Source organism: Vombatus ursinus, unplaced genomic scaffold (genome assembly GCF_900497805.2).
Source record: "Vombatus ursinus unplaced genomic scaffold, bare-nosed wombat genome assembly UNPS02007344.1, whole genome shotgun sequence".
Classification (NCBI taxonomy): Eukaryota; Metazoa; Chordata; class Mammalia; order Diprotodontia; family Vombatidae; genus Vombatus; species Vombatus ursinus.
Window position 1 is genome coordinate 4641028 of NW_020947122.1, and position 10594 is coordinate 4651621.

Below are 10594 nucleotides of genomic sequence, written 5' to 3' on the forward strand. Positions count from 1 at the left end.
AGAAAAGTCCAGAGAACACAGCTATTTTGAAGTATTTGTTCTTGCATAAACCCAGAATAAGCCTCCTAGGACAACTCCATTCCTATACTATATGCTTGCCTAATCTTCCTTTTCTGCCTCCCTTGCACAAAGATGATAGAATCATAAACGCAGACCTGGAAAAGACCTTAGTGGCCCTTATTTTAAAGATTAGACACTGAAACCCAGACAAATGAAATTTCTTGCACTGGTCACATGATAGAAAAAAAAAACACAGCAGGATTTAAATCCAGGTCCTCTACCCCCAAATCTAGCCCTTTTGCCACCAGTAGTTCCGGTGACTTTTGGAGCTGCTTTGGAATGGAATATGCCCTCTGAGAAAGAAAAAAAAAAGTATTAATACTAATGCTATACTCATATCCAAATATTTCTAGCTTGGAGAAAGAAATTCCCAACTGACATAGTCCCCAATGCCCTCCAACATGACTTTGTTGTTATCGTTAAGTTGTTCAGTTATGTCTGACTCCTTGTGATCCCCTGGATCATGCTGTCCATAGGGTTAGAGTTAGGAAGACTGGCAAAGATACTGGAATGGTTTGCCATTTCCTTCTCTAGGCCCGATCTTCCTTGCTATCCTTTTGATCTTTTCCCCTGCTAAGATCTCCAGTCTTCTAGTAAGACCCAGAGCCTTATATGATTTAAAGCTACTAAAGGAAGTGTTTTACTCTGGCATTACATAAAGCTTATCGTATATAATATACAAGGTGGCCACCAACACAGACATGAACAGATACTCATAAATACCACTTACTGTGTCTGACAAACTTGTCCTTTTCAAAAATCAGATTCCGTGAGCCTACATCAGCAAAGCTCAAGTCAGCAAGGCAACTCTACTCATAAACTCCTATATGGTTTTAAATGGTTCTTCACCTCTATTTAGTTGGCCATGAAAGTCCTTTAAAGAGAAGCAATGTAAGGCCCATGTTAACTCCTATTAAGTGTAGGAATCTAAGAAATAAAACTACCATTGAACTGTCAAAGAAAAAATTACTGATACTATACTCTGTTTTTAGGCATGTCTGCCAGAAAAAAATAATTTATTTAATTAAACATCAATCTATTCCACATATTTCTAGCTAGGAGAAAGAGATGTCCAAATCATGCTCTCTACCTTAAGATGATTTTAGGTAACATTCATAGAAATCTTGAACAAGAACAGGAAAGATATATTAAAATATGTAGAAATACACCTTGAGTAAATATTCAAGAATAGTTGAGTAACCAAGTACCCTCTCATTCCCTCCGGGATCACTACTATCACAAACAAAGGAACCTCCTCCCTTCCATGGATATCTTAATCCTTTCTCCAAGGGGAAGAATGGTTCCTAGGGCTAATCACTTCAGGTGGCTGGTAGGCTTATGATGTGTATGAAGCAAGAGTTATACTTTACTCAAAGGTAGGGTACTACCCTTAAGCCATTTTCCTAAGAAAATTGTCCTCAACATATCTAATGCACCTTTCCAAAAGATTTTTCCCAGGATTCCAGAAAAGCCTTTTTGGAGCAGAAAAATAATATTTCTTAACATTTCTAGAGAAACTAAAAAGGAGGTTTTTAATATCCATCGACACCTGTGCCTTCCCTTCTGATTTTCAGTTGTCAGGATACAACAGATTGTTGTAAAATGACACATCCCACTGTCCCTCCATAGGTCACTAAATTGTCAAAGAACCTACAAAATATAAAGCTCATTCTCTGAAAGCAGCTTCCTCTGCAGTGAATGAAGGCTTTGAGTTCATAAATTGCCATGGTATTAATAAAATGAGAATTATTAGAAATACTTATTTTCCAGGGAGAGTGTACACAAACTCCTTATTTTATAGATCCAACATACCAAGTGCAATTCCTTAATATTTGTCAATTGTTAAACTCTACTCATCCTAATAGAAGATCTCCTGTCAGTTCATATTAAATAAACAGCATTGTTTGTTTTGGGATCATGTCTTTAATGATCCACTAGAACCTCTGGTGCATTTAATCATCCTTACTTTGAATTTATCAGCATAATTACATCCTCCACATGATCCTCTGATGCCAATAGCACAGGAAGTCATATAATGAAAGTAAAAGTTTACAAAAAAAATCTAAAATTAAGCCATAATCTACATGGTTTCCTTTTCCGCCTCCTTTCCTAGTACATAGTATGTTCAGCAGCCATTAATTGTACATACAAACCAAAATAATAATGTGATGAAATAATGTTAGTTAATAGCACATTTGGCATGATCATTAGAATAGGATAAGCAGTGGAGTTCAGAATACAGATGCTAAAGTCTTAGAACAGTTTTGTAATGTTGAGGTAAAAACCTACTGAATACTCCAGAAGGAGATTGAGTTGCCCCAGCTAGCTAGCACCTAGAGATTTAAATCTGTTTGTTTTTGCCTGTATTTTCTGGTCAACAAGAGCCATGTCTCTATTAGAAAGTTGTCTAACAGGGTTAGAAAATCCATGAAATTCCCTTTTAATGTTCTGATGGCTAAAGTATAACTAGTCTGCATCCTTTTAGAGGCTATGGTTCAAGAAAACAAACTTTTAACCGCCTTGGAATCCTAAGTCCCTCAGTTTTTCCAATTCCAAAACTCTTTTGTTTTCCCATACAAATTAGTAGGAAGGGGTAAAGCAAAGGAAAAAAATTAAGCCCAAAGGACAATATTATCTTCTTTCCTCTGCCTACCTGCATTCCTGGTCTTTTATACTTGTAAGTAGCTGACAAACGTCAGCTTTGAGTCCATCCTGCAAGATGGAGAAAAAAAGAACTTCAAAAGAATTTCTAAACCAATCCTTTTAATCAACTTTTGAATTACCTCTATTCCTGCAAAATAACTTTGTGCACTTAAAATTTTATAGGGAGACTCCTAGAAAAATGTTGGAATAAGAAGTAGGTAATCTATGGTGCATCTCCCTCTCTATTGTTCAGTCTTTTTCAGTCATGTCTGATTCTATGTGACCCCATTTGGGGTTTTCTTGGCAAAGATACTGGAGTGATTTGCCATTTCCTTCCCCAGCTTATTTTATAAATGAGAATACTGAGGTAAACAAGGTTAAGTGACTTGCCCAGGATCATATAGCTAGTAAGTTCTGGATTTGAACTCAGGAAGATGAGTCTTCCTAACTCTAAGCTTAGCATTCTATCCATTGCACCTTCTAGCTGCCCATCTCACCCTCTACTGCCCAAATAAACCACAAAAATGCCCCAAACTGGAACAAATACAATGACAAGAAAAGAGAAATTAAAAGAATATATTACAAAATAGTTCCTAACAGAAAAAAATTACTGAAATCTACCCCATCATCCGCTGTAACCATCTTTGTACACATAGACAGTGCCCTGACCCACTGGCAAAGGATATCCCCAAATGTTTTATTACACCTACAGATTTAGGCCCTAAATTTGTAGTGTCAATGTCCCATAAAGGTCATTCCTCCCAGTGCTGGTTGAAGCCTATGAATCAGACCAAACCTAATACTCCAGGTAAAGGAAAAAAGAGGCAACTATGGAAGACTGGAGCTGGAATAGAAGAATGCTGGGGGTTAAGAGGTCTGATAGTCAAACCAGAGAGTTGAGAAAGAACTGTGGACCAATTTTACTAATGAATATTGATGCAAAAATTTTAAATAAACTCTTCAGAAGCAGACTAGGTAACATATTCAGAAAATAATTTACTGTGTCCAAGTTAGACATAATAGTGATATAAGGATGATTCAACAATAGGAAAGCAACTAATATAATTAATCATATAAAAAACTATGATTATTTTAACAGATGAAAGAAAAGGCTTTGACAAAATATATCCATTTATGTTTAAAAAAAAAACACCTTAATTAGAAGCATAGACATGGAAGGGCTCTTTTTTTTCTTTTTTTTTTACATTTTTATTTCTTTTTTAGGCAACTGGGGTTAAGTGACTTGCCCAGGGTCACACAGCTAGTAAGTGTCAAGTGTTTGGTCTGAGGCCGGATTTGAACTCAGGTCCTCCTGACTTCAGGGCTGGTGCTCTATCCACTGCGCCACTGAGCTGCCTCAGAAGGGCTCTTTTTTAATATGATCAAAAGTGTATATCTAAAACCAATAGATGGCATTATTTGCAATGGAGAAAGACTAGAAGCTCTCCTAGTACAAAACAAGGATAAAGCAAAGATACTCCCTATCCCTACCATTACTTGACATAGTTTTGGAAATACTAGTTATAATGATTAGACAAGAGAACAAGATGTAAGGTATAGGCATCAGTGAAGAAGAGAAAATTATTCCAATTTATACATATAGTGTTGTACTTGGAAAGTCCCACAGAATCAGTAAAGAAATGAATTGAGGGAAATGGCTTCAGTAAAGTAGCACAGTACAAAATAAATCTATAAAAATAATTAGCATTTATATTAAGTACTAACAAAAACTGGGAAGAAGTGATAAGAGAAATCTCATTCAAAATAACTAAAATATATAAAATATACAAAATATCTGAAACTTACTTCCAAACATATGAGCAAGATTGCTAAAATACTTTTTTTTAGAAATAAAGACAAATAATTGGAGAGAAATTAGTTGTTCATGGTTAGATCATGCCAATAGAATGAAAATGCCTATACTACCCAAACTAATATACAAATTTAGTGCCATACCAATTAAATTACCAAAAGACACTTTATAGAACTAGACAAAACAATGACAAAACTCAATCAAACAAAAAGTTTTTAATCTCAGGGAAAATAAGGAAAGTACAAATAAAAGAGACATAGTACTACTATTCCCCAAACAATATTAGAAATCTGTAGTCATCAACACTACTTGATATTGGTTGAAAAACAGCGAAGTTTAGAACAGACTAGATAAGAAACTGAAGCAATAAGATACAGTAGCCAAGATCTGATAAACCCAAGAATTTGAATTGCTGAGGAGAAAACTCCCATTGTGAAAAGAACTGCAAGAAAATTTGGAAAACAGTTTGGCAAAAAGTATATCTTCACCAATATCTTAAACCAATGTTGTCAAACTCAAATAGAAACAGAGGTCACTAACCCATATATAAAGATCCTGTGGGCACTATATTGACTTAGAAAACCACATATTTACATTATCTATGTTCTATTATATTAAATATTTTGCTAAATATTGAGTAATTACATTTTAATTTGGTTCCCTCAAACTCAGGAGTATTGACAACAGTCTTCTGTCTTATACCATATACCACGGTGCTAGAATTGTCAAAGGACTTGGATTTATCAGCTTTGCTACTTACTATCTGTGAAATGTTAGACGAGACACTTAATCTCTCTGGGCCTCAGTTTCCATATCTGTAAAAGTGAGAGGGATCCACTGGATAACCATAAGGTCCCTCACAGCTCTAAATCTACGAAACCTCAAAACTGAAAATAAATATGCAACCAGAATATAAAAGATCTCAACATAAAAACATTAAAAGAAAGATCAGGTAGGGGGAGAATTCTTAACCAAATAAGAGATTGAGGAGTTCATAAAAGACAAAATAGACATTTTCAATTACACAGAATTAAAAATCTTTCACACAACTAGAATCAACGAAAATAAAATCTTTAGAGAGACTTTGGATGGGAAAATATTTTCATCAAATATCACAGATAAAATCTCCAAGGTATATAGGGAACTGGCACAAACATAGGACGTTAAAAATCATTTCCCAGTAGAGAAATTGTCAAAGGATATCAGTGATTTTCAAAAGAATATTTGCAAGCTATAAATGACCACACATGAAAACATGTTCCAAAGCACTAAGAGAAATAAAAATTAAAACACTCTGAATATTCACATCATACTCTAAAAACTGGCAAAGATGACAAAACAGAGTAATGTTCCTTGTTTGGGACTATGAGAAGACAGGTACACTAAAAAACTGTTGGTGGAGCTATGAACTGATCCAACTGTTCTGGTTATTAATTTGAAATTATAAGAAAAAGTAACTAAATTGCCCTTTGACTTAGCAATCTCATGACTGGGACTATACCTCCAAAAATGCCAAAGACAGAAAGAAAGGTTCAATATATGTCAAAATATTCATATCATTCTTTGTTGTAGCAAAGAAGTGGAAACAGTGTGACCCCATCATTTGAGAAACAGCTAAAAGAAAAAAAAACAAAACAAAACACTATGCCTCTTAAGTTTGCCTGGCTTCCTTCAAGACTGAGGTCAAATCCCATTTTCTGCAAGAGGCCTTCCCTGATCCCCATACATGCTAATGTCTTTGACATGACCTTCATATACTCTGTAAATATCTTGTATTTACCTAGATATTTACTTGTTATCTTCCCTCTTACATTATTAGCTCCTTGAGAACAGTCTGGGGTCTTTTTTTGCTTTCCTTTGTATCCCCTAGCATACAGTAAGTACTTAATAAATGCTTGTTGACTAACTGAATGAAATATTATTTTGTCATAAGAAATGGTAAGTTTAAGGAATTCAGAAGAACATAGAAACATGTGTATAAAACAATGTGTATAAATATACAAACCAATAGAGCAAAATAAGGAGAACTAAAAAACAATATGCACAATGGCTATTTTAACATCAGTTAAATGATCACCAAAGGAAGGTGGGTTCTTGAGTAACTGAAAAACCAATGAAGGTTCTAGAAAACAGATAATGAAACAGCTTCCTCCTTACAGCAGAAACTAATAGGACAGAATATTGTATATATTCTTTGTCATAAAGGTGGTTTCAGTTTGGAGAAGGGGGTTGAAATGACTGCATCGTAAAGACAAGAATAATATATTTTTTAAAAAGATTTCCTAAAAGGAGGGTCAGCTCCAAGTAATGGAAAGACCAATGAAAGTTCTTAAGAATAGATAGTGAAACATACCTCCCTGGGGTGGGGGGAGGGGTGAGATGAGGTGAAAATTTGAAACTCAAAATCTTGTGGAAGTAAATGTTGGAAACTAAAAATAAATAAATTTATTCATTAAAAAAAAGAAAAGAAAAAATGGGCATAAGAAAGAGACTTGAGGGACTTACCTTGCCAAAGTATGTATGTATGTATGTATTTACAGGCATTAAATAGCAAAGATGGTGTTTGAATCCCAAAGGAAAAAAAAAAGAAACATACCTCCCCCTCTTTTTGGCAGAGAGATGGAGTACTATACATTGTCAGATGGGATCACTGGATTAGGGTTTGTTTGGATTTTTTAACTAAATTTTTTCCTTTGTTACATAGAAGCTTCAATCTGGAGAAAGGGAGATGCCTTTTTCCAGAAATGACTGTGATGTTAATACAAAAGACATCAATACAACATGATTTATTAATGATACAGTCATAATTAATCATTTTATTGATAATAAATGATAATAGTCAATGTTTTATTTTTTAAAACCTTTAGCTAAGGACACCTCACAATCTTTCTCACCACAGAAAAAACTTGCTTGTACATTTATATTAAGGTACAAGACAAATTTATAGACCACAACTTTAAAGGGAGGTGGGAGGGCATATTTGATTACAGTTGTTATAGTCCAAATATGTATGTGACATAAAAAATAAATAATCTTTAATCTAATTTGTCCTAACCAGAATATGATTTTATTAACATGACATCATTTAACACTTCTAAGAACTCTCTGAATCAATCAATGAAAATATAAATGTAGAACAGATGATTTCTAGTTATTGCCATTACATATGTAAACTTTCTGACACTACCAGTTTTTCTTGACAAGATTCAGTTAGGTCTTGGGATGTGGGGAAACATTAAAGGAGTATGTTTGGGAATATCTGTATCCTCCCTCAACTGACTGGATGGGAGTTAGAAAATTGTAAAATCTAAAAAAAAAAATTGTAAAATCTGGCCATCTGGAGAGACCTGGACAGGTGGTCTCAAGAAGCAATTGAAGCAGTCTTGGCTCTGGTTTTAATCCACCAAACTTTTGAGTTTAGTCAATGACAAAAAGCATCATAGGATGGGTGATTTAAAGCACAGACAAAAAGAAACAAGATGTCAGTCAGCAAGAAGTCAGCCTGCTTAGAAGCTCTACAATCCCTTTCAAGATTTTAATAGTAAGGCTTCACTCACCCTTTGGGCTTGAGTTGTGGTAAATGTAAACAGGGCATGAAGAGAAATGAGAGGATCAGTGAGAGCAGAGCAACCAGCAAGTGAAGGGGAAGCCAGGAACTAAGGCAGAACTCCCTGCAAAGCAAGGATGAGAAAGTCAGGATGCAAAAAGATTCTTACAAGTTAGAACACTGAGCTGAAATGAATAAAATGAAATTTAATTGGAACATGCATTTGGGTTCAAGAAATTGCCTTCACAAATACAAGATGGAAGAGACATGATTAAACAACAGTTTGTCTGAAAATAGTCTCAAGATTTTAATGTACTCCCAGTGCAACATTCTGAGCTGTACTGAGAGCCTGAACAGTGTCCAGGAATAAGGAAGTAATAGTTCTGCTGTACTCTGCCCTAGTTAGATCATTTCTGGAATATATGTTTAATTTTGGGTATCAAAGCAGTTTAGAAAAGACAGTGATGTAAACTGGAGAGTGTCCAAAGGAGGGAAGGAGGGCAATCAGGATAGTCAAGGGACTCCAATCCATAGTCAATGCTAATCAACTAAAATGGTTTACACTAAGGCCGTGACTGCTTGTGATATCTCTCTTTTAACTGCTTATATAGCACCCCCTTTGGGGCCACTGCCACAACTCTCACTAACACTGTCAGGCTGCATCCCCAGAGGATGGCTGACAACTAGTCTCTCAAGGCTCTAGGAATATTCTCTGAGGAGCAGTCTTCCAATACAGTTATTGTTTGAGTTCTGATGGCTCATGTAAATAGCAGTTTGTTTCCATTTTGGTCAGAAACCCAGAGAGTTTCCCCTCCCAGATTGATTTTTTTTTTTTTTTGAGCAGGTAAAAGAGGCCATTTTTTGCCTCATTTCTTACCTAGTCTTAATCACTGAATGGGCATTGCCTCAGACAAACTAAGACCTGGGAAAGAACCTAGTATAAAAAGGCCAAGGACTCCCATAGCACGGGGGCTGTCTCCAGTCATCCTAATCTATATCTTGCCACTGGACCTAGATGGCTCAAGAGGAGGGAGTGAAGCTGGTGACTTTGCACAGCCGTCCCTCACGTAAATCCAACTCATTTGCAGGTCTCAATGACATCACCTTCCCTACGTCATGGTCCTCTTCAAGAATGAAGGACAAATAACAAGGCTCATCAGCTGTTTAGCCCTTTGGTTACATAGAATCAGCCAACTATACCCAGCTAGCCTGCAAAGAAGCCCTTACGTATCTTCAAATGTCTATTTAACAGACCACCACAGTTCCTTCAGATTCACTCAGTCTTCTATCTAAGTTATAGTTCAGAAAGTTATTTCTTTTTAATTCTTTCATATTCCATGTCTTTGCAAATCATTTCCCAAGCCTCCACTTAATTCCACAATTCAGTAAGAGCTGGATGGCATAGTGAATAGACTGCCCAGCCTGGAGTCTGGAAGACAGTTCTAGTCTGGCCTCAGACACTTACTAACTGTGTGAAGTCGCTGAACCCTGCTTGCCTCAGTTTCCTCATCTGTAAAATGAGAAAGAAATGGGAAACCACTCCAGTATCTTTCCCAAGAAAACCCCAAATGCGGTCATGGAGAGTCCGTGAGACATGTCTGAAATAATTAAACAACAACCACTCGACAATTTTGGGGGGTGGCTTTCGCCATCCCTTCTCTTAAGCCCTTGCATTCTATTCACTGGGACCGGGCTGGGAAGGTGGGTAGAGAAGCCCAGAGTTATCTTTGTCCTATTTCTTCTCTCCTACTCCTGCCCCTCCCGGCCTGCAACAAAAAGGCTGCAGTTTGTTCTTCATTCCATCAGTCTGGTCTCTACATTTATAGAACATAACTTCTGTCTCCCAGGTAAAAGAACATATATATAGTTGAGGGGAGAGTCTGGATCAGGGCTGCAGCTATATATTTCTTCACAGTGCACACACGTTGTTTGCATACCTTTTAACTATCCACCATTCATACCTGGTTACTAGACCTGTAATTTGATTAGTGTAGACTCTAGACTTCCCCCACCCTTCAAGTCCCAGCTAAAATCTTGCCTTCTACAGGAAGCCTTTGTCTATCTTACTTCTATTGCCTTCTCTGTTAATTATTTCCAATTTACCCTTTAAGTAGCTAGTTTGCGTATAATTTTTTGCATGTTATCTCTCCAATGAGACTATGATAGAGGACTATGAAGTCCTCTGAGCCAGGGACTATGTTTTGTCTGTCTTTCTCTAGCACCTAGCATAGTGCTTGACACATATTGGCACTTAATAAATGCTTATTGACTGACTGACTATATACTATAGGGTTGAAGAAATTTCTTATCAAGGCAGGTCAAAGCTCTCTCTACAATCGCTAAGTGGATAAAGTATTGAACTTGGAATCATGAAGACCTAAGTACAAATTCTGCCTCGGAAACTTATTTGCTATGTGACCCTGGGCAAATCACTTGACTTCTCCTTTCCTCAACTGTAAAAAAGGAGGTAACAACAACACCTATACCCCAAAGCTATTGTGAGAATCAAGTGAAGTAATATTTGTAAAGCA